Source organism: Callithrix jacchus, chromosome 1 (assembly GCF_049354715.1).
Source record: "Callithrix jacchus isolate 240 chromosome 1, calJac240_pri, whole genome shotgun sequence".
Lineage (NCBI taxonomy): Eukaryota > Metazoa > Chordata > Mammalia > Primates > Cebidae > Callithrix > Callithrix jacchus.
This window is the reverse complement of record NC_133502.1, coordinates 107,054,208-107,078,984: the sequence shown is the minus strand read 5'-3', so window position 1 is coordinate 107,078,984 and position 24,777 is coordinate 107,054,208. Positions and strand designations below refer to the sequence as shown.

At 38.2% G+C, this 24,777-nt stretch overlaps 1 protein-coding gene across 25 annotated transcripts in view; it reads right to left on the bottom strand.

The window, feature by feature from the left end:
• KANK1 (KN motif and ankyrin repeat domains 1) overlaps positions 1-24,777 on the bottom strand; it is a 230,269-nt gene that overhangs the window by 137,195 nt on the left and 68,297 nt on the right. For 20 of the 25 annotated variants that reach the window (XR_013533553.1, XR_013533557.1, XR_013533560.1 and 17 more), the window contains one exon: positions 19,955-20,080. The gene's annotated coding sequence lies outside the window, so the exon portion shown is untranslated. Of the gene's footprint in view, positions 1-2,172; positions 2,209-19,954; positions 20,081-24,777 lie in introns of all 25 variants that reach the window. The other 5 variants (XM_078368000.1, XM_035304421.3, XM_078368029.1 and 2 more) reach the window with 1 other exon arrangement.

Here is a 24,777-nt window from a genome sequence, read left to right as displayed (position 1 = left end):
AGCTACAGAGGTTCTTATAGCCCTGCCAACAAATTTTTCTAGCACTCTGCTGCTGGGCTGGGTGAAGAGAACAAGGCTGGCCGTCCTGGACTGGGTGAGGCACACGTGCAGGTATGTGCAGCTGATCCTAGACTAGGGCTAGAGCAGGAATCTGCACAAGAACCAACAAGTCCACAGGAGAGAGATACCCAACTGAACCAGTGTTGAATAGGCATAACCATCTGCTTTTTTTTTTTTTTTTTTTTAAAGATGGAGTCTCACTACAACGCCCAGGTTGGAGTGCAACGGCACGATCTTGGCTCACTGCAACCTCAGCTTCCCAGGTTCAAGCGATTCTCCTGCCTCAGCCTCCAGAGTAGCTGGATCTACCGGCAAGCACTGCCACACCTGACTAATTTTTGCATTTATAATAGAGATGAGGTTTTGCCATATTGGCCAAGCTGATCTTGAACTTCTGACCTTAAGTGATCCACCCCCCCTTGGCCTCCCAAAGTACTGGGATTATAGGCATGAGCAACCACACCTAGCTAACCGTCTGCTTTCACGTGGATTTTGATATGCCAGAGTTTACCTCAGTGCCATTCTGAATGACCCAAGCAGCATGCAAAGGCATTGAGAAAGGTGAGAGTGCCATTGTACTAATTACTAGTCTAAGACCTTGTTTAAAAGAATGACCCAGGAAAACATAAAGTTAGATTTCCAGTCCCAGTCCCACAGTTTTCCTTGGGCATAAAACACTTAAAAATAAAAATCTCAATGGGCAACTACACCTCACTAGTTTCTCCTTAGTTTTAAAACCAATGCAGTAGCCTGCCTTACTCATCTAAACCTTCTGAGAGCAGGGGCTTTGTTTTTCCTTTCTGCTATCTCCACAGTAGTAAGAACAGTACCTGGCATATGGTAGGTCCACATATATTTGATGAGAGGAAGAATACATTTCAAAAGCTTACTAGTTTCAGTCCTCTCCACAAACATTAAAAATTCTACTTCTTAAAAAGCTTCAGTCTCCCTTTGTAGCTGCAATTGTCATAAGAAAGCACTGACATATTGCATCTTTTAGTTTCTAAAGTACACACACACACACACACACACACACACACACACACAATTAGAATTCAAGTCCCAGTTCCACAGTTTTCCTTGGGCATAAAACACTTAAAAATAAAACACTTAAAAATAAAAATCTGAATGGGCAACTACATCTCACTAGTTTGTTAGTTTTTAAGCCAACTCAGTAGCCTGCCTTATGTCTTCATATATATACAAACACACACACACACACATATATATTGGGACGGAGTTTCACTCTTGTTGCCCAGGCTAGAGTGCAATGGCACCATCTTGGCTCACAGCAACCTCCACCTCCGGGTTCAAGCAATTCTCCTGTCTCAGCCTCCCAAAAAGCTGGGATTAGAGGCATGCACCACCATGTCCAGCTAATTTCGTATTTTTAGTAGAGATGGGGTTTCACCATGTTAGTCAGGCTAGTCTCAAACTCCTGACCTCAGGTAATCTACCTGCCTCGGCCTCCCAAAGTGCTAGGATTATATAGGCGTGAGTTACCGTGCCCAGCCCTTCTAAAAATTTATTTTTAAAAATTTTACATATTATATAAAAGTTCTATTACATGTATGTACATGAGTGAGAGAGAGAGAGAGTGTGTGTGTGTGTGTGTGTGTGTAGGAAATGTGTAGTTCAATGCTATATACTGGAGGAAAGCTCTATCTTTTTTTCCCCTATAATTTTTCAAAGGGAAAAACATGATAATCTTAATTTGATAAAACTGACTGAATAGTAAAACCCAGAACCAGAATTTAGGGCGTGGCAAAACCTGTTTAATCATCACCTATTCTAATGGGAAGGGGGTCAGAACACAGGGACCCCTGACAACAAACACCCAGCATTCCCCTCAAATGCCATCTGGTGTATGGGCCAATTAGTCCCATTACTATTTATCTCTCCCATCCTAATCACTGCTGCCCATAAAAAAAAAATCTAGGCAAAGCAGCTCTGTTTATTTCCCTGTATTCCAAAGCACTGAGGAAGAGTGGGCCACTGGGTGGTCTCCATCTCTATCACCCTTCTTTCCTCTGCCTCTGTCTTCAACATCCCCAGCCTGATGGGGATGCTTCTCTTTTGAAACCCAGAATTTTACTATAGCATGGCACTTACAGCCATTCATCATTTGGTCTCTCCTTACCACTCCACCTGTAAAGAAGAGATAACAGGAAACAATATTACCCAGTTGCCTCATGTTTAATGCTCTCTTACCCCTCTACACCTTTGCCCTGGCTGATCATTCTGTCTACAGCGGGAGGGCTTCATTGGTTTTTCCTCCCATGTACTCCTTAAGTACATAGGAAAATCTGCCCCCCTCAGCCTCCCAAAGTGCTTGGAATACAGGCGTGAGCCACTGCACCTAGCCAGGAAACTTATAATCATGGTGGAAGGTGAAGGGGAAGCAAGGACCTCTCCTTCACATGATGGCAGGAAAGACCAAGAGAAACACACATGTGGAGGGAAAACTGCCAAACACTTAAACCAACAGATGTCATGAGAAATCCCTCACTATCAGCAGTGTAGGCACTTCCTCCTCCAGGAAGCCCTCCCTGATGCTCTCTGCCTGTTTTAGATGCCCCTTCCCTGTGCCTTCATAGAAACCTGAGCATGAATTCACAGCTTAACATACTGTTGAGGTGTGTTCAGCTTCAATAAACGTCATGCTTTACTTTCTAAGAGTGATTATCTTTCCTCATGGGTAGTATTAGGTTTCTTTTTTTCTTTTTTTTTTGAGAAGGAGTCTCGCTCTGTCGCCCAGGCTGGAGTGCAGTGGTGTGATCTTGGTTTACTGCAACCTCTGCCTCCCTGATTCAAGTGGTTCTCCTGTCTCAGCCTCCTGAGTAGCTGAGATTACAGGTGTGCACCACCACACCCTGCTAATTTTTGTATTTTTAGTAGAGATGAGGTTTTGTCATGTTGGCCAGGCTGGTCTTGAACTCCTGACTTCAAGTGATCTGCCCCGCTCAGCTTCCCAAAGTGTTTGGAATACAGGCGTGAGCCACTGCGCCTGGCCAGGAAACTTATAATCATGGCGGAAGGCAAAGGAGAAGCAAGGACCTCTCCTTCACATGATGGCAGGTGAGACCAAGAGAGACGCACATGTGGAGGGGAAACTGCCAAACACTTTTAAACCATCAGATCTCATGAGAACTCCCTCACTATCAGGAGAACAGCATGGAGGAAACCAGCCTCATGATCCAATCACCTCCCACTAGGTCCCTTCCTCAATATGTGGGGATGACAATTTGAGATGAGATTTGGGTGGGGACACAGAGCCAAACCATATCACCAGTACAATGTCTGACACATAGTGCTCACTCAATAAATGGTCATTTTTAGAATCACCATCATTATTTACCATGTCTCCAGCAAACACATGGATTTAAGGACCAAAATAATCAGAACAATAACTTATTTGGTACTTTGAGTATCAGCTATAACATTAATCTAGACACTAATTTATTTATGAACTGGTACCCCAAAGTCAAGATCCCATAGGATGTAGAAACTTTTTGCTGAAATCACTGACCACTCCATTCTCCTCTCCAAACATAAGTTAATGAAAAAACAGACAAAGAAACCAAGCCCAGTAAGGCCAAAATAATTTTACTTTTTTTTTTTTTGAGACCGTGTCTTGTTCTGTCACCCAGGCTGGAATGCAGTGGTGTGATCCTGACTCACTACAACCTCTGCCTCCTGGGTTCAAGTGATTCTCATGCCTCAGCCTCCAGAGTAGCTGGGACTACAGGTGCATGCTGCCACAGCTGGCTAATTTTTGTATTTTTAGCAGACATGGGATTTCATCATGTTGTCCAGACTGGTCTCAAACTCCTCACCTCAGATGATCTGCCCGCCTTGACTTCCCAAAGTCCTGGGATTACAAAGAAGAGAAAAATTCAAACCAGTACATTTATTATTTTAATTAATAGTGGAATATAAGTAAAATATTTTGCTATTCTAGAACTAGGGAAAGGTAAAGAAAATGATTTTAGAGTTAAAGAACTGATAAGAGTAAGAATCACTGAATGTCTATGTGATGTCTCGTTACATAACTGGGTCCAAAGGCACCAAGCATATGACTTACATTACTAACCTTTCAATTAGTTGCAAGACACACAAACTGCTCTTAGTAAATTCTTCTGGCTGAGTTATCATACAATGATTAGTTATCAAAGCTACTTCAAATTCTCTTATTGCTGCAAAGATAATTTACACATTCAGGGTCAGAGTCAGCCAGCCATGTTTCTGAACTGCAAACGATTCAATACTAGGCTTTATTTGCTAGTTGAGATTTGTGCCACACTGACACATTTAACATCACCTCCAAATTAATGTGCACCAGGGATGAAATGAATAGGGAAATTTCTTACAAAATGCCATCATCCAGAGGAAAAACATCCTTGAAAGAGATTCATCTTTTAAATCCTAACATAAATCTACTCTTAGATCTATATTCTAAAAGAGAGAATAAGAGACTCTTTCCCTATATGTAAGAAACAGATGGTAAGGCCCACGAATGAGGTTCTGAAATAGAGCAAAATGCTTAGGAAGATAATTATCACTGTGGTTAAATATGCTTTGTAACTATGATAATCCCATCAACCACATGTGGAATGTGTCTTGACTGCATGTTTGGTTTTCACAGAAACAGCTGTTCAAGAGTTGAGAGGTAATAGCAGAAATATGAAAAATTAAAAAGGAGTCATGCTGGAATCTCATCTAAACAAGATCTATTTTGCAAGAACGAAAAGCAGCAGTCAAAAGAAGTTATATTGCATCATCAAAGAGAACAGGCTTTCAATCTTATAACTATTTTATCAGTGTCCTCTGTAAAGACTTCACAAAATTATAAGGACAAAAATAACTCATCAAAAGTTTATGCAAAAACAGTTACTTTATTATAGGATGATCAATCTGTAGTTAGACATTGTAAATGAGGTAGTATTTACCTCTAAAACTAACCAAAAGAAATTCTCATTAAAATATGGAATGGGCTAAAAATGAGAGTCAAAAATCTGTGAAAGATTATTAAAGGAATGTCAAAAATGTCTGGATGCTAATGCTAACCTATTAATATAACAGTATTTTTCCATAAAAAGTTAATCTATTCCACTGATAATCAAAATACCTATTTTTCTATAGGGTATGTACATTGATTTTAACAACTCAACATTAAATGATCAAAATGACTTTATAACAAAGTGACTCACTACCTAGAAGTGTTAGAAATGAGTTCCAGACCTCTTACAACCACATTCACAGAAAAGAGCTTACCATAAAACTCACGGAAGACAAAAGCAATGCCACTCCAGTTACAATGTGCACACCCAGTACTCAGACATTGGTTTCTAAACGCCGTTGTCCAATAAAAAGACCCAGGCTCCTTAGAGAAGTGACTGATTCCAAAAATAGGGCATAGAAAATACAAGATTAGACTGAAGCATCAGGTGATGCCATAAAGTGAGATGTGCCTCTGATGTCAAAAGGACATCAGAGCCAGCCTGAAGGAACGCCCAGTGGCCAAAGCTAGAATAATTTGAGCAACAAAATAATGATGATAATATTGGGTTATAATCCATAAAATGAAGAAACTATCCATCATGAGTCCACACTAATAGCACTAGCAATAAGGGAAACTGACATCAAGTAACCTCTGTTATGAGGCAATAAAAAAGATATATCATTGCTTTTGTGATATTGTTTCAAGAAAAAAAAAAGCATAAAGTGGGGACAGATAACATGGGGAGAAATGCCAGATATAGGTGACAGGGGGATGGAGGCAGCAAACCACATTACCATGTATGTACCTATGCAACTATCCTGCATGATCTGCACATGTACCCCAGAACCTAAAATACAATTATATATGTGTGTGTGTGTGTGTATATACTTATATATGTATATATAAGCATAAACTAAAAGTAAACAATAGAAAACATCAGAGAGCCCCAAATCTAGAGTCATTTCACAAAATAACTGACAAGGAATGACAAGGAACTGTCACAAACTGTGGGAGTTTAAGGAGTCAAACAATATAATGTGGATCTTGGATTGGACCATGGAACAGAAAAAGGATAGTAGTGGAAAACTGGATAGAATGCTAATAAGGTCTGTTGTTTAGCTAGAAGTATTGGACTAGTTTAAATTCCCAATTCTGATAATTATATTAACCATAGTTTAATATGGTCATGCAAGATGTTAACATTAGGAGAAACTGGGTAAAGAGTATGTAAGCTCTGTACTACCATTGCAACATTCCTTTAAATCTAGTATTATTTCAAACTAAGTTTATAAAGACTGATGGAAGAGGAAAGCAACTGTGGTTACTCTTACTCCTCACTTCCATCTGGCTTTCTTTTCTCTGGGCACTTTACAAAAGCATCTCCCTTTGCTTTAGTTAATTGTAAAAGCACAGAAAGGTATGAGACATCAGACTCAGAAAGACAGAACATCACCATGACCTTCCTGAAAAACAAAGATGGGCTGCCTTCTGGAGTGCAGCTAAGCTTTTCAGGTACCCCAGCACAAAAACAAAGTCTTTAACTTCAGAACACGTTAGCCAATTCCCCAACTGGTCTTTCTTGGATAGTGCAAAAGAAGAGAACACTGGGTGTTCACAGAATGTGTCAACAAGTAGAAGATCTTTTGGCATAAAGTCCAGGGGGTGGAGGGATAATGAAAGATATGTTGGAAGTGAGGTAAGATTATGTGGAGGGCAAGAGTGCAAGAAGTCCAAGAAGCACAAATGAGCTACCAGTTGTTTCCTCACCTAATAATGTGAAGTTGGATCCGCAATGAATTTAAAAATACCTGTTTATACAGTTCATACACATACCTAAAAGGACTTTATTGTTCATATTCTATTTAGATTATTGGCATTAATTACTCAGTATGATGCCCTCAGAAAACAGTGAATAGCATCTACAATGATATAAATAGGGACTTAAAAAAAAAAGGAAAAAATATTTCTTCCTGTTCAATAAAAAGCACAATGTGCTACAATGTAATATTATTCAGTCTCAGAAAGGAATGAAATTTGGACACATGTTACAACATAGATGAGCCTGAGGACATTATGCTGGGTAAAATAAGTCCGTCACAAAAAGACAGACATTGTATGATTCCACTTATGAGGTACCTAGAATAGTCAAAATTACAGAGACAGTAAATTGGCTGCCAGGGGAAGAGGGCTGTGGGGAATTGTTGTATGATGGATACAGCACTTTTGTTTTGGAAGATGAAAGAGTTTTAGAGACTGGTTGCACAATAATATGAATGTAAATAACAGTACTGAATAGTACAATTAGTAACTGAAGATGATAAATTATATGTTATATGTAACAAAACTTTAAACAATTTTAAGGTAATATGTGCATTTTTTTTGCCTCAGCAATTATTACCTTAAAGACTTACACGGGTATACGTTGTTGTGGGTACAAAATTATTAACTGTTGCATTATTTATACTATAAGACATCAAAAACATACTAAATGATCATTAAAATAAAATCTTAAACAAAGTATAGCCATCCCTCCATATCGAGGAGGACTGGTTCCATGACTGCCTGCAAATACCCAAATCCTCACATACTGAAGTTCTGTTGTCAGCCCTACAGAACCTGTGTTTATGAAAAGTCAGTTATCTCTTCATATAAGTTTTGCACCCCTCAAATGCTCTATTTTCAATCCATGTTGTGTTGAAAATATCTGCATATAAGTAGACTTGCATGTGGACCTGCATATAAATGACCCCATGTTGTTCAAGGGTCAACTATGCAGCACATCAGTATGATGGGCTATTCTGCAGCATTTAAGAGGAATAGGTAAATGTACTAACACAGAAAGACCCAATCTATAATTATGTGAAATAATAAGTTAAAATATAGACAAAGTATATGATTTTACTCACAGTAAGAAAGTATGTTTGTTTATAAATGCATAGAAAATATGTGGAAGGAAAGACATCAGAGTTAACAGGGACTACTCTAAGGAATATTTAGAAGAACAGCGGGGTTCTTACCTTGGATTTTAAAATAACCACTAGAGATTATTTAAAAAAAATAAAAAATATTTCTTGTATTTTTATATTTTTATATAACAGGAACAAATCATTTATAAAGGAAATTAAGAAAACAATTATATTTACAATTGCATATAAAGAATAAAATACCTAGGAATTGTCAGGCATGGTGGCTCACATCCGTAATCCCAGCACTTTGGGAGGCTGAGGCAGGCAGATTGCCTGAGCTCAGGAGTTAGAAACCAGCCTGAACAATGTCGCAAAACCCTATCTCTACTAAAAATACAAAAACTAGCTGGGCGTGGTGGTGTGCGCCTCTAATCTTAGCTACTCAGGAGGCTGAGGCATGAAAATCACTTGAACCCAGGGGGCAAAGGCTTCAGTGAGCCAAGATTACACTACCACACTTCACCCTGGGTGACAGAATGAGACTGACTCAAAAAAACAAACACACAAACAAACAAACAAAATAAACCCTTGGAACAAATTTAACACAAGAGGCAAAAGACTTACACACTAAAAATTATAAAACACTGCTGAAGAATAAGACCTATATAAATGGAAATACATCCTACATTCATGGATTGGAAGTCTTAATATTGTTAAGATGACAATATTACTCCAAATCATCTGCAGATTCAATGTACTCCTTAGCAAAACCCCAATAGTCCTTTTTGCAGAGATGTAAAAACAGATCCTTAAATTCATATGAAGCTGAAAGGGCCAAACAGTCAAAACAACACTAAAAAAGAAAAAAAAAGTTGGAGTACTCTCACTTCTCAATTTCAAGACTTACTACACTAATCAAAAACAGTGTGGTACTGGTATAGGGTTAGATATACAGACAATGGAATAAAGATTTCAGAAATAAAACCTCAGATATATGGCCAATAGATTTTTAGCAAGGGTACAAAGACTGTTCAAATGGGGAAATACAATCTCTTTAGCAAATGGTAGGGGCCCAACTTTATTCTTTTGTACATGGATATCCATACCATATGAAAAATTAATTCAAAATGAATTAACAACCTAAGTATAAGAAATAAAATCATAACCTCTTAGAAGAAAACAGGGAGGCCGGGCACTGTGGCTCACATCTGTAATCCCAGCACTTTGGGAGGCCAAGATGGGCAGATCACCTGAGGTCAGGAGTTTGAGACCAGCCTGGCCAAGATGGTGAAATCCCATCTTTGATACAAAAATTAGCCAGGCATGGTGGGCAGAGGTTGTGTTGAGTCGAGATCATGCCGCCACATTCCAGACTGGCAACAGAGCAAGACTCAGTCTCAAAAAAAAAAGAGAAAAAAGAAAGAAAAGAAAACATGAGGGTAAACCTTCATGATTTTGGATTGGGTAATGGATTCTTAGAGATGACATTAAAAGCAAAAGCAACAAAATACAGATCACTTGGACTTTTCAAAATCCAAAACACTGGTGATCAGAAGACATTACCAAGAAAGTGAAAGGCCAGGTATGGTGGCTTATGCCTGCAATCCCAGCACTTTAGGAGGCCCAAGCGGGTGAATCACTTGAGTCCAGGAGTTTGAGACCAGCCTGGCCAACATAGTGAAACCCTGTCTCTACTAAAAATACTAAAATTAGCTGGGCATAGTGGCGCACACCTGTAGTCCCAGGTACTCAAAAGGTTGATGCAGGAGAATCGCCTGAACCAGGAGGTGAAGGATGCAGTGAGCAGAGATCATGCCACTACATTCCAGCCTAGGTGACAGAGCAAGACCCTGTCTCAAAAAAAAAAAAAAGATAATGAAAAAGAAAACTTTAAAAATGAGAGAAAATAAGTGCAAATCATGTATCTGTTAAGGGACTAGTATCCAGAATATGTAAAGCACTCTTACAAGTCAACAACAAATAAAAACAATTTTTAAATGGGCAAAGAACTTGAACAAACATGTCTCCAAAGAAGATATACAAATGGCCAATATGCAAATGAAAAGGTAAATATTATTAATCATTAGGGAAATAAAAATCAACACCATAATAAAATACTACTTTATACCCACAAGGATGACTATAATTTTTTTAAAAAGGAAAATAAGTGTTTGTAAAGATGTGGAAAAACTGGAATCTTGTACATTGTTGGTGGGACTAGAAATGGTTTGGTCCTGTGGAAAATGGTTTTCCAAAAAGTTTATATAGAATTGCCATATGACCTAGCAATTTAATTCAGAGGTATGAAAACAGAGACTCAAGTACTTATATGCCCAAGTTCATAGCAGCCTTATTCATAACAATCAAAAGCTGGGGAAAATCAAATGTCCATCAACAGATGAATGAACAAACAAATTATGACACATCCATACCATATACTATTCAGCTATAAAATGGCTTACAACATGGATGAACGTGAAAGAAGCCAGAAACAAAAGGTCATATATTGTATGAAACCATTTATTTTACATGCGATAGCTAGAACTGTAAATTCAGAGAGACTGAAAGCAGATTAATGATTGTCAGGGATGAGAGGGAGGAGGGAATAGGGTCTTATCAGTTACTGGGTACAGAGTTTTCTTCTGTAGTGACAAAAATGTTTGGAACTAGAAAGAGGTGGCAGCTGTACAGAATTATGAATGTACTAAATAACACTGAATTGTCAATTAAATTGCCTATTTTTATATTATGTGAATTTTGTCTCATTAAAAATAAATAAAAGTTAAAAGAATAATGTATAGGTAAGACCAAAGCACCAATGCGGAACTGGTAAAGTAATGATGGTGGACATATTCAAAACCAGAGATGGTATATAATCACTGGCTCCATGACAGCAAAATGATCCACTGCCAGAAACAAAAGCCCAGTTAAGCTCAGCATAGGGGCTCAGAGGACAGCCAGCCATGGCTGCCTTTAGTCTTTTCTCTATCCAAACTTAACCTACAGTGATGTACATTAAGAGAAGTTCCACATCCTCCCTTACAGGTAAGGAAACTAAACCATGGCTGCTTCTAGACCCCACACAGACGATGTGGGTAGGAAAATATTTACTAATTTGGCATACAAGTTGAACATTCTTAATCCAAAAATCTGAAATAGAAATACTTCAAAATCCAACACTTTTTGAATGCTGACACAACACCAAAAGTGGAAATTTCACACCTGACCTCACATGACAGGTTACAGTCAAAACTTCATTTCATGCACAAAATTATTAAAAATATTGTATAAAGTTACCTTCAGGCTTTATATCTAAAGTGTGTATGACACACAAACCAACTTGGTATTTAGACTTGTGTCCCATCCCCAAGACATTTCATTATGTATATGTAAATATTCCCCAATCCAAAAAAGTCCAAAGTCCAAAGTAATTGTGGTTCCAAGCATTTGGGATAAGGGATGTTCAAACTGTAAAAGCTGTTTGTTATCCTTTGTCAAGCTGTGGAAATTAACAATTCTATCTATCTTCATAAATATTCTCATGAGGCTGGGTGCAGTGACTCATGCCTATAATCCTAGAACTTTGGGAGGCCCATGCAGGAGGATCACCTGAGGCCAGGAGTCTGAGACCCGCCTGGGCAACAAAGCAAGACCTCACCTCCACAAAAAAGTAAATTAGCCAGATGTGGTGGTGCACAGTGTAGTCCCAGCTACTCAGTAGACTGAGGTGGGAGGACTGCTTGAGCCCAGGAATCTGAGGCTTCAGTAAGCTATGATTATGCCACTTCTCTCTAGTCTGGGCAACAGAGTGAGACCCTGCCTTAAAAAAGAAAAAAAAAAATTCTTATGAATAACTGTCTAAAAGCACACCCTAAATCACAGCAGGCTCATTGTGCGGGCTTTTCCTCAGGTTCTTGTTCTATTTGCAATGCTGAAGACTGGAGCTCAGGTGCTCCTGCAACGGCATGAGGTCTCCCCTTCAGAGTGCTTTCACAGCAAGAGAAATACACACTAGAAAAAGCACTGTTGTTGTAGTCACTTACTTTCTGGGCCATGTGAATGACTCTCAGTTAACCCTTCTCTCAACAGGTATCAATCGCCACACTTTAGAAATAGAGACAGAGTCTCACACTATGTTACCTTGCCTGGTCTTGAACTCCTGGGCTAAAGCAATCTGCTGGCCTTAGCCTCCTGAATAGCTGGGACTACAGTCATGTGCCACCATGACAGGCCACCACTGCATTTTAATTTAAACTATTTGTTTTGGCCATTTCAATGTGATTATTAGAACAAAACAAGAACTTTAAATCAAAAGTCAGCTTTTCTAAAACTCCTTTGTTTTTGAATCTGCATTCTGCTGAATAAAAAATTTTAAAATCAAATTGTTTCTATAATAAGAAAAAGTGACAACGTATCTATATATCTTTAGTGTTTAATTCTTCTGATTGTAATAAACAAGTCACTATCAATACAGAGTGGCTGAATCAAAAGGATTTGTTTTATATGTTAGAGGAGGTTCGAAAAGGAGAGACAGGGCATCTGAGCTCTCCAGATTTTTATATTCGGTTTTAAAAACGTTTTCCTCATTTAAAGTGTCAAAAATTATTCTTTTTTTAAATTCCAGAAACAACTGAAATCACATTCGATATTTTTGAATATTCAAAAACATATCTAATTGTGGATCAGAGTTTAGGAAATGAAAAAAAGCACTCAGAGATTCTCAACTTCCATTCACTGTATCTTAAGAAATTTTTCAGAATATAAACAATCTCACACTAGCTATTGAAGATTTTAGAGTATTTCTGACTCACTTTAGTCTCTGGCAGGGCTGGTTCCCATTTTGAAATAAGAACTCTATATTAAGGTGGAGGATTTAGAGACTTACAAAGTCAAAAAGAAATCATAACTCCTGCATTTTTAATCATTCATCCTTCTGGTATATGATTTGTCCCATAATTCTCACCAGAAAATGAAGAAAGTTTTGAAGAACGAGTTATTCTCAATGTAAATCTCCAGCCAGCCTCTGTCAATCATGTTGGCCTTTCCCCCTAGTTAGCCTTTCTCCACCTCCTGCCTGAAAACTACACGACTATTTAATTGCTTTGTGACTTCACATTTTATTAAAGGCAGAAAAACATAAAAAGCTAAAACAAGAAGATAAGTCTATTGCCATAAATTGTCCCCTTAAGCAATGAAACTTGCCTCTCTAGTATAATAAGGTGGGTACTGTGAAAACCCCCAACAAGTGCAATTCTGCATAAGTCCACAGACCCCATCACTTACAGCACACCTTATAGTTCTCTGGAGTGCAGCGCCATAGATCAGACCCCAGGGCAGTCAGCTGTAGGCTTTCTAAAGCCAGTGTGAAGGGCACAGCCCAGGGAGTCACTTTGCTCTCCACCCTCACCCACTCCAAATTTATTTTGTATTCTCATGACCGGAGGAGGAAAGCAGAAATAAGAGACAAAGTTATAAAACATTTTATATTGGGAGGCTGAGGTGGGTGGATCACAAGGTCAAGAGATCAAGACCATCACCGCCAACCTGGTGAAACCCTGTCTCTACTAGAAACACAAAAATTAGCTAGGCATGGTGGAGCATGCCTATAGTCCCAGCTACTCGGGAGGTTGAGGCAGGAGAATCACCTGAACCCAGGAGGCAGATGTTGCAGTGAGCCGAGATTGTGCCACTGCACTCCAGCCTGGTGACAGAGCAAGACTCTGTCTCAAAAAACAAAAAAATTGTACACTGATAGCACCCCACCTCCTATCCCATTCACTAGAAATCCAGCTATGTGTTGTAACCCAGTGAACACATTTTAGACTAAGTGTTCATTTTCATGAATTTAGAAGAATTCACTCCTGTCCCTTTTAAGTCCTCATTTCTTCCTCTGTAGTGGGATGGAAATAATCATCATCAGATTGTATCATGTTCCTGAATGTGCCCAAGCACCTGCCCTCTGGAAGACTGCATCCAATAATTTACACAAACGAATTGGGTCTTTGTGTTTAAAGTCCTATGAAAACATCAACTGGTAACTTCTCTAAGATGCCACCAGCAAAAAAACAAAGGCTTCAGGTGTTTTTGAATTCCGCTAATGTGTATAAGAAAGTTCACATTAGTCAGAAAAACCATGCAAGTATATGGTGGGCGGGGCGGGGGGAGGGACATATGTAAAGATCTAATATATCCACTAACCATAAAAAAATGTCTGGAAGGATATACAATAAACTCAGCAGTAGTTATATTAAGGGATCGGATCAGAAAGTGGGATACAAAAGTCCTTTTTTATCTATATAAATGTTTTATTGTTTGAATATGGGCACATATGACTTTTGTCAATTATTTTAATTTTCAAAGAGTTAAAATATGGAAAGGAATAATGACCAGTATTTTCCAAACCAAAACTTGAAACACATGGTCTGCCAAAAGATTTTTATTCCACATCTAGAGATAAGAGACAGGAAAAGTAGTCATTATAAAGTTCAAATTCAATGGTTTAAAAAAAAATGGCAGCCAGAATTATCTAAAACAAGATTGTCTACTAGCATTAGACATTGAGCAAGAACAAATCCCTAAGTCGGTCACATTATGTATTCCTTCCTCTTAGAAGGCAGGCTATAGTGGCTGACCCCAGGATCATCTTTCTTGGTACTAAGTCAGCATGCTCATGAGGAATTTGGCTCAAGTCAATTAACAGTTTCTGCATTTATGTTTTGCACAAAGGACTACTCAAGGAGAGAAAAGCAAATGAAACAAAAAATAATACCATAGTGTTTAAGGACTATAATTTGAGTCAGGATTCTCTTATAAACAAGAACTACAAAAATTGCAGGTGGGTATTCATTTGGGAAAGAAATTAATCTTAATTCCTATCTTGAATCACATTTCAAACTAAGTTTCATACAGATAAAATATTTTAAAATGTGAAATGAAGCCATAAAACTACAATAAGGTAGATATAGGTAAATTTCTGTGCAATCTTGTGGTTAGAGATGTAATATTAATTCATTTCTTCTATAAATAGTATATGCTAAGCACTAGAGACCTTGCTGTGGACAACACAGACAGCTCCCTGCCTCTATGGAGTTATAGGCTAGAGGGAGAAACAGGTAAAGTGTAAGTTAATAAAAAATAGTAATTGTGGCTGGGCATGGTTGCTTACTCCTTAATTCCAGCACTTTGGGAAGCTGAGGTGAGTAGATCATCTGAGGTCAGCAGTTTGAGACCAGCCTATCCAACATGGTGAAACCCTGACTACTAAAAATATAAAAATTAGCTGGGTGTGGTAGTGGGCACCTGTAAGACCAGCTACTTGGTACACTGAGGCAGGAAAATTGTTTGAACCTGGAAGGTAGAGGTTGCAGTGAGCCGAGATAGCACGATGGCCTCCAGCCTGGGCAACAGGGCAAGACTGCATCTCATAAATAAATAAATAAAAATAATAATTGCCTATTGAGAAGTGCTCAAAGGGGAGTGTGTGCACATACACAGCCATGCATGCATGCACACATTTTCCAGGCAAAAAAAAACTATATCTGTAGGATCTCAGGGACAGGAAGGAGGCTGGCATATTCCCTGGACTGAGAAGAGGCCAGTGGGGCTGGAACACAGCATTGAAGGGTGAGCAACAAAAGGTGGGGCTTTAGAGCAGGCAAAGCCAGATCATGCCAGGCCCTGCAGGCCATGGTAACAAGAATGCCATGATGAGCTCAGGCAGGGTATGCCAAGATATGATCACATTTGAAAGAGATTACTCCACTATGTGAAGAACTGACAGTGGGCAACAAACACCATGGCATTCTTACTTCCTATTTTATAAGGAAACCACAAAGGAAAAGATTTTACTACCTAGAATTAAATACTTACATACATTTAAAAGCAGTATAAAATTCAAAGACAAATTACAAAATTTCATATATTTTTATAATAAAAGATACTTTTAAAATGTTAAATCTTTAAAATCTTGTTGCTGCAAGTCAGTAACAAAAATAGCAAATATCCCTCTGGAGAAATGGGCAAAGGCTATGAACAGAAAATTCACAAAGGAATATAAATGGCATATGAAAAGATCTTCATCTGTCTGCAAAACTGGTAAGGTTTTTTTTTTTTTTAAACTCTGCTATCCAACATTAAGAAGGGTGTGGGAAAAGAGACCTCTCGTATACTGGTGATGGAAGTGTAAGTTGGTTAAGTCTTCCAGCAATATGTATTATATCTCAAACCTCTTTCCTAATCTTACAGGGAAATAATTAAGAGCACCCTCACAAATACAGTTAGAAGGATGTACATTAACATACATGTCCAAAGTGAGATTTGTTAAAATACATTCCTGAAACAGAATCTTCATCAACCTTTAATAATTACACAGCAGTGACAACTGATGAGGAAAAAGGCTTATAATTTATCAACTGAGAAAAGCAGAGTGCATTTTTGAATTTAAGAATCTTATTTAGGCATATATACTTAAAAAAATCTCTGGAAGAATATGAACAGTGGTTATTTAATGGTGGTAAAATCACACATTTTTAACAGGACTTTTATTTATTGACACACCTTTCATTTTTCTACCGTCACTATTTACTGCTTTTAATAATGCATGAAGTTTCTAAGCAAAAAAAAAAAAAAAATCTAAAACACCATAAAATAAAACTTGAGACACCCTAAACTATCTGGTAGAGGAGGAATCAGTGTAGACTCGAGATGAATCAGAAATGGTAATGCTGGGAAGGGACTTTGGGGAAAGTATGTTTAGTCCAATTCTTCACTTCCAAGGGTAGGAAACCATCTGCCATCTCCTCACTTCACCTCCCTGACAATACTAACAAAGGCTATTAGGACACAAAACAAAACTATTGCTACTTGGTCTTCACTAATTAAAAACCATGTACCCCCCTGAGAAGCAGGCAAAATATCTTAACTGTGGCACTTCAGTCCTGAGTAAAAGGTACCCAGACAGCCTGACAGCTGCTTTGGTATCCAGAAACAAGAGGGTTATTGCAAAGTACTGTTTTTCCCTCACTCCTCAAGCAATTAAGGCATATTTCCTTGTTCATATTGATCCTGTGCCTGTCTATCGCTGAGCTCACAAAGAAACACCCTCAGACGGTTACATACATCTGGCAAGGATATTCTCAGCACAGCTAAGGAGTTCATAGAATCTGCTGAGTTGGAGCCCAGATATTTTTATCTGGGTCCTGCCTCCTGCACAGCAGAGGTCTTTGGCAGGCATTTCTAATTCCTTGGCCCATTTCCCACAACAGATATTCTAAATGGGTTCCCCTACTCAAATCTAAAACCCCAAATCTACCACTTTTACTCTCCAGAAACAAATACTTTCTTTATTCAGGCCATAATCCTTCAGTTCTCTTAATGTTCCTTTCTATTTCAAATCACCTGAGTCTACCTGCTCCATCTCCTCCCTCCTTCCTGGTTCAGGGGTAGCATCCCTCCCATCTCAAAGATGAAGCTGTCCACCCTGATCTAGTTAGCCAGCCCTGTGAGCACGGAAATCCTGGCCCCTCAGTTTTCCCCTTTCTTTATGACTCCTTCCCCTCACCTCTTCCCCACTGGGTACCTCCCTTCACTTTCAGTATATCTAAGTTCCCTTACCCCAACTCTGCTGCCTCCTCCCAGTGGCATTCTCTTTTGCTCCTTCTTTTCCAGCAAATCTCTAGACCTGGGTATCTCCATCTGCAGCTCCTTAGCTTACCATGTTATGAAGCATCAAGAGTAAGTATTTACAGTCAGAAGGCCCAGAGTACACATTCAGCTCTGCCACTGACCATTTCCACAACCTTCAGAGAGCAAGCCACTTAATCCTCCAAGTCAATTTCCTCCTCTGTAAGATGAGATTAATACTATCTGCTCCATCTCCTTCACAGCTGTGTTGTGAGGATCAAATGAGATAATGTGTGTGGAAGTACACTGGTAGCTTAATATAAAGCACTTTAACATTCTAGTTATTCCTGTTATTACTCTATCCCTGACCTCTCAGCTTCAACTGAGTCAGGGAAGGTAATTTGTGATCTTCAGGTTGGCCACAGTGTCAACACTAACAATGCTTCAATGTCAGCACTTTAGTTTCAACTGTGAATTACTGATTTGGTCATAATTATAATTCATTCAAAAACAAGTATAACCTTGGAGTTTTTAAATTACATGAGCAGGGACTTCTGGAAGACAACAGTAGTAAGCCAACAATTATTGAACACATACCAAAAGTCAGGCGCTCTTCTAAAGTACTTTACCAGAGAGGTTTTATTACTATTTTCATTTTACTTATGGGGAAATTGAGGCAGATCAGAGTCATGATTTGAACCCAGGTATCTAACTCTAAAGTCCATGCCCCATCTAATTCCATTACTGGCAAAGTGGGTGCTAGAAAGAAAGAAACCACTAAGGAGATAATGACTACTACAGCATTAGACTTAAGAGATAATATGGACTTAAACAGGAATATTTAGAATGTTTTTTAAAAACCAACACTTTTTTTTTCAAATTGCTAACTACCAATGTTGCTGAGAGCTGAAAGTTATCAGGTACTTCCATACACTGCTACTGAGATTATAAATGGTATGGCCTTTCAGGAAAACAGAGTGTATCAACAGAGTAAACTAACAGAATACATCAATACTGAGTGCTATATTCTATCAATGTTCAGCAATGCCACTTGTAGCAATTTATCCTAGGGGAATAATCATAGATGTGCATGACAGATATTCACTGCAATGCTATTTCTAAAAGTAAACAATAAGAAAAATGTCTAATAAAAGGAGATAGGATAGAGAAACCATTATATTTCCATATATCTGAACATTATGCAGTCATTTAAAATAATGCTGTAGAAAAAAGGAATAAACATTTTATTAAGGAAAAGAAGTATGTAAAAAATAAAACCCATTGACATGGGCTTTGGTATCTGACTGGTTCAAGTTCTGAGCCAGTGGGTTTACCAGCTGGGCAAGTAATTTAAATTTAAAAATTAAATCATTCTTAAATTAATTACTTAAATTACATGGGCAAGTCATTCAATTTCTTTCTCTTATTTTTGAGACACCGAGGCTAGCTCTGTCGCCCAGACTAGAGTGCAGAAGCGCAATCTCAGCACAATGCAGCCTCTATCTCCTAGATTAAGTGATTCTCCTGCCTCAGCCTCTCTAGTACCTGAGATAACAGGTGTGTGCCACCACCCCCAGCTAACTGTCGTATTTTTAGTAGAGATGCAGTTTTATCATGTTGGCCAGGCTGGTCTCAAACTCCTGACGTCAAATGATCTGCCTGCCTTGGCCTCCCAAAGTGCTGGGATTACAGGAGTGAGCCACCGTGCCCAGCTAATTTCTCCGAGCCTCAATTTTCCCATATGTAAATGAGGATAATAAATATACTAACCCCAAGGGTTATGAGAATTAATAATACAAAGTGCTTTCTATTTAGAGTGGCACAGCACAAGCATGCAATAAATGTTACTCAATTTGCAAAAACAGAGAAAGTTAACACATACAACACATGCACATATTCTAAAAACTTGGAAAATAATATAATACAATTTTAACACATCATCTCTAGAAATAAGAGTTAACAGATTTTTATGTAAACTATTTTCTAGATTTTATTTATTGAATAAAGCTAGCAATACATTAATATTTGAGTATCTCCATTTTTTTCAAGTAGACTTAATACTCCTTTTGATCTATTAAGTTTCCTTAGTATTATCCGGTCTATGCATATTGTTTATGGAAATGGGGTATATTGATTTAATCTAAAGAGTAATACAATTCACTTTTATTCTTCAGAGTAAAATAGCTTACTCATATTTCATCCTATAAAAGTCTTTTCTGCAATCATACATTTGCAGATCAAGAGCAATCTCAACAGATTATTGGAACATAAAAGAAGAGAATGGATTCGTATCTCTAAAAAGCAGAGTTAAAGGAGACAAACATGACAACTTCATGATAGTTATAAAGAAAAAGTGATATGTTACCTTAATTATGTAAGGCCAGAAATTACTGCAATAAATATTTCAACTCCATGGACAATTTTCTAGTGTGATCAAAAGATGAGAGTAATTCACTAGTTCAGAAGTCCATCCAGTACAGTGACCATGGTCCTGAAAGGAAATAGAAATCTCTGAGGGAAAAGTAATGGAACAATACTCTTTTTTAGGCTTGAGATCCTCAGGAGAGGGGAATCAATTATTGGAGACAGCTATGCATTTTGGAAATCAAAGTACAGTTAAGCCACTTTCATGCTGGGGGTACAGGGGCAGCCAGAATAAATGGGAGCCTAAGATACCATGCAAAGAGTCCCTTTTGCTTTAGGTAAAGCCTAGGTATTCACTCTGGTGACTCACCACCAGCAAAGAAAAGTGCTGGATCCCTCATAGCTTTCCACCTTCTGTTCTGTCCTCCTTTGTGTGTTTGGTAGTATATACATAAGTCAGCACATGCATACCATTCTATTTTAATGTATTATTTAATCTCTGTCATTCTTACTCAGATCACTCCATAACCAACACATGGCCTTTCTCCTACAACCGTTAATAGCAGTTCCCTGGGACTAAAACCTTGAAACTGTTTCCAAGTCATCCCTCTCATCATCACCTTCCACTATTAGGCCATCACTTTCCCCAAATGTCCTGCTGCCCTTTACCCCTTTTTCACTCCTACGCCATGGCTAAATCCAACTTCTTTAGCATACTCCATTTGTTTTAACAAGAGCCTCTAACTTGGCCCCTCTGCAGATCACAGCCTGTCCACTCTCTTACAGAGAAATTGCTTTCATCCTATTCCTGTAACCTTGAACAAGCTTGGGCCCAGCCTCTTGACTGTAAAATAGAGAACTAGTTTCAAAGTTTTCCATCCTCACTGTGCTTTGAAGTCAGATGTCCCTGGGCATGAATCTTGATCCAGCCATTCTGCAAAACTTAGACAAGTATGCCTGCTTAAAACTCAGTCTCACTATGTATAAAATGGGAACTAGCGCATCTACTCCAAAGGTTCCTGTAAAATAAAAATGAGATCTCATGCCTTACAGATTACACAGCAGGTACTGAACAATATTAGTTATTCCCATCCCACCTTATAGAATCCCACAAACTTTCAAGTACTCTGGTCTTATAACTTCCAAACCTAATGTTTTCTCACATCTACATCCTTAGTGATAATGATTTTCCCTTCGATCACATATAAACTCCTCTGTTGACCTTCAGTTCTTCCATTATCTATCACTACTTTATCTTCCTCTAATTTCCAATAAACACCTTCTATTCAATCAGATTAATCTAATCATTCTCCCAAGAACACATACTTACACTCTGCCTTTGGGCCCATCAGTCCCCCATAGACCCTCTGTAAAGACCCAACTGGAATCCAAAGCCCCAGCAAAGCCGACCTTGGAAACTATTTAACCCTCACACACTGCCTTAACATTATTGTGGACTCTTTCATGTTTACCAAGCTTAGCTGTCCAGCTGGAAAAAGCTATTCTGACTATTTCAAGTTAAACGTTTTACTTCAGTGTGAATTGTCTGAAGAGTTTTTACAAACCACATATTTTTTGGATCAGTTCTATCAGTGCTTTTTGACATTCATGGGGCTTTGTGCCTTAGGGTAAGAGTCTTTTATTAATTCCATCATTTTTATTTGAGGCTCACACAAGGAGCTTGTTCCATCATCAATGGGTAGACCATCAGTAGACAATCTGACAGCTGTCTCATGAAGCCAGATATAAGTTCTAAGTACGTCCAATGTCTGTCAGATTTTGCGACAAAGCGAACATATTCTAATTTCAAGCACCATTTTAAGACCAAACTCTCAATGCAGCAAGGATGATGCACAATGGGGAAAGATGACTGGTCACTACAGTTTTACCTGAAGATGATGGTTGAAGCTCTGGGGGTAAATGAAGGTTCTAAGGGGAGTGAGTAGAAGACACAGTGAAGGGTCAAGGTACATGGAAGAAGACACTGAGTAGTTGCAGAGGCAGAAGAACCACAAGTGTGGAGAGGCACACAAGCCCAAAGAGAGTTGACTAACACCACATCAAATGCTGCAGATGGGGACAAAATGTCACTGGGTTTAACAATTAGGAAGGAGATCATGAGGTCATTTTGAAAATCTGCAATTTTCAAAATGGTAGCTATAGAATGCTGACTACAGGACCCTGAAGAGAAACTGGGAGGAAGGGAAACAGAAACGAGCAGAGACTTCCTGCAAAGAACATTGGCTCTTAAGCCAAAAGGTTTGTGCTGGTCATCTTCTAACCCTAAACTTAACAGCTCAACGAAATACCCAAGCTTGCTCTTCTTCCCTTGCTCCTCACCTGTCTGTGTACAGAGAGCCTGACTGCTGAAGATAACTGATGACTGACTGCAAACTCTTCCCGCCTTGTCTTTCCCAACACCACCCTCACATGCCTGGTTTTGGTTCCCTAACAAATCTTGCAGAACTATTCAACAGCTATATGTTATCAGGTCTCAACAGCTAAGTTATATTCTGCTGCTGCTGTAGGTAAATGATAGTTATTTAACATAAAAGGAAAGACACCAAAATATGTTAAATAAACAGAACAGAAGTCCAGGTTCAGATCAAATACCATATTACTATCTTTGGGTGACCTACGTAATTTATGCTGAATTATTTTAAAAATACTTTTTTTTCCTTCGAAGTAGTACTTTGTTCTTTACTGTAAGTTTTTAAAAAAATCAAAGAAAACATAAAAATCATGAGGACAATCAGCAGTTTGTTGAACCTCCTTCTACTTTGATACATATGCATGACACCCATAAACATAATACACAAATGTGTAAGGGCACAGAAGTATCACTAAAACTGAATGGTATTACTTGTAACTTTTTTTCCCATTTATTCTGATGGAAGTTCTGTATCATTTAATAGTCTTGCATGCTTTCATTTTTAATGGCTGCCAAACAATCCGTTTTAATAAATCCCCTTGAAGCACTTAAGTCACCTCCAATTTTTGATTATGTATTTAATGCTGAGAAAGATATCCTTCACTATACCATTAAGTATTTGCCTAGGATGTCAAGGTCAAATGTTTGGAAAATGTGAGAATCTGATGTTGATAACTTGCCCTACACAATGTTTGAGCCAGTGGCACATGACAATACCCACTCCTCTGCACACCCTCTAACATTAGGTAATGTTATTTTTTAAAACTGTATTCTACAGATTTAAGTTTTAAATTTTGATTAGCATATCTTTGAGGTTGAACACTTTGTACCTTTTTTTTCTACTAGAAACTCATTTATGTTCTCTATTTTTCTACTAGAGTGTTCATCTTATTGATCTGGAATACCTTTTCATATATCCAGGATATTAATTTCACATGTTCAGGATTTCAATTAAGGATATATGAATTAATATATTCGTATATATTATGGGTTAATGCACATATGGATTGATATGTGTTAATATTAATCCATATGTCCTGCATAATGGAGAGAAAATAGTATATTCATTGGGAAACAAAATCAACTCAAGCCTATTAGAGCTGGAAAGGATCTTTATCATAAGGATACTGAGGGATCCTTCATATATAAGGATACTAACATATGAGCTTTGTCACGTGTATTACAATTCATTTCCCTAGTTTATTTCTAAAATGGAAACATCACTCTACTTCACTTATCTATTTTGAAGCGTAAAAAACATGCAGTTAAATGAGTGGAAGTAATCATCATAAAAACAAAACCAAAAGGGAAAACTGCTGCTACTTACTGAGAACTTCATAAGGACCCTTATTCTTTCAGTCCTTATGATGAACCTACTGGGAAGGCATTTCCATTCCTCTTTTACAGATAAAATGTAACAGATATTCAGAGACAGTAAAGTGATAAATAAATTTTAAATTTTTACAAATAAGCTCTATATTGATTCTAAAAAAGACTTGGTAACAGAATTATTCCCAGCTCTATCTGTAGTAAAATTTCCTCCTTAGAAGTAATCGCAGGGACTACTCCCATTTCTCTGCCAGCAACAAACCAAGTTACTATGCACCAACCATTCTTTTAAGTTTCTCTAGCAAACTCTTCTTCCCCTTCCTCTATGACATACCGTTACTACTGTCATTCTGAGAGCAAGAAAAATATTTTTGGCTAGGAGCCAAGGCTACATTTATCAGTCACTAAAAGTTTAACGTGATGACAGATACTTTGCTCTCTAACGTTATAAATACCTTAAGGGTTCTTCAGTGGCTTATACGTTAGTGATGTCTACAGCAACAGCATACATCTGAACCCATGCTTTTGTCAGGGGTGAAGCACACTGTGCTGTATAAATATTTTATGTACAGCTCGTGCTGAAATTCTAGATGAAGAGGCATTCACAGAGACTCTGTAATATGCTGGTTGCTCAAGACAGCATATTTTTATTAAAGTTGTGTGCAAGCTTTGCCATATTCCATAGAGATCTCCTTTATTTGATCATGGCTCCCCCACCCCCAAATGTTTTTATTTTTTAAATGCATTGGTTGTGCTATGGGCAAGGCAGCATCTGCAATAATGGCAAAGGGAAGGTAGCTGATTGTCAAAACTGGTTGTACTCAATTAGTCTAGCCACTAAGGATTCCAAAGGCAAATGTGCACAGTGTGAGTGAGCCTGGTAGATGAGTTTGTTTGCAGGAATATTAACAGAACTAGACTACCCATTGCCAGAAAATGGAAAAGGAAATACTTTTATTAGTTTACTGAAGATGTATACAAAATGCTTAGGAATTTGAAGGCCACTCTAAGGGAGTAACAGGTTTTCAAATGGGTTTTGGAAACAGCCAAACAGCAACAACAAC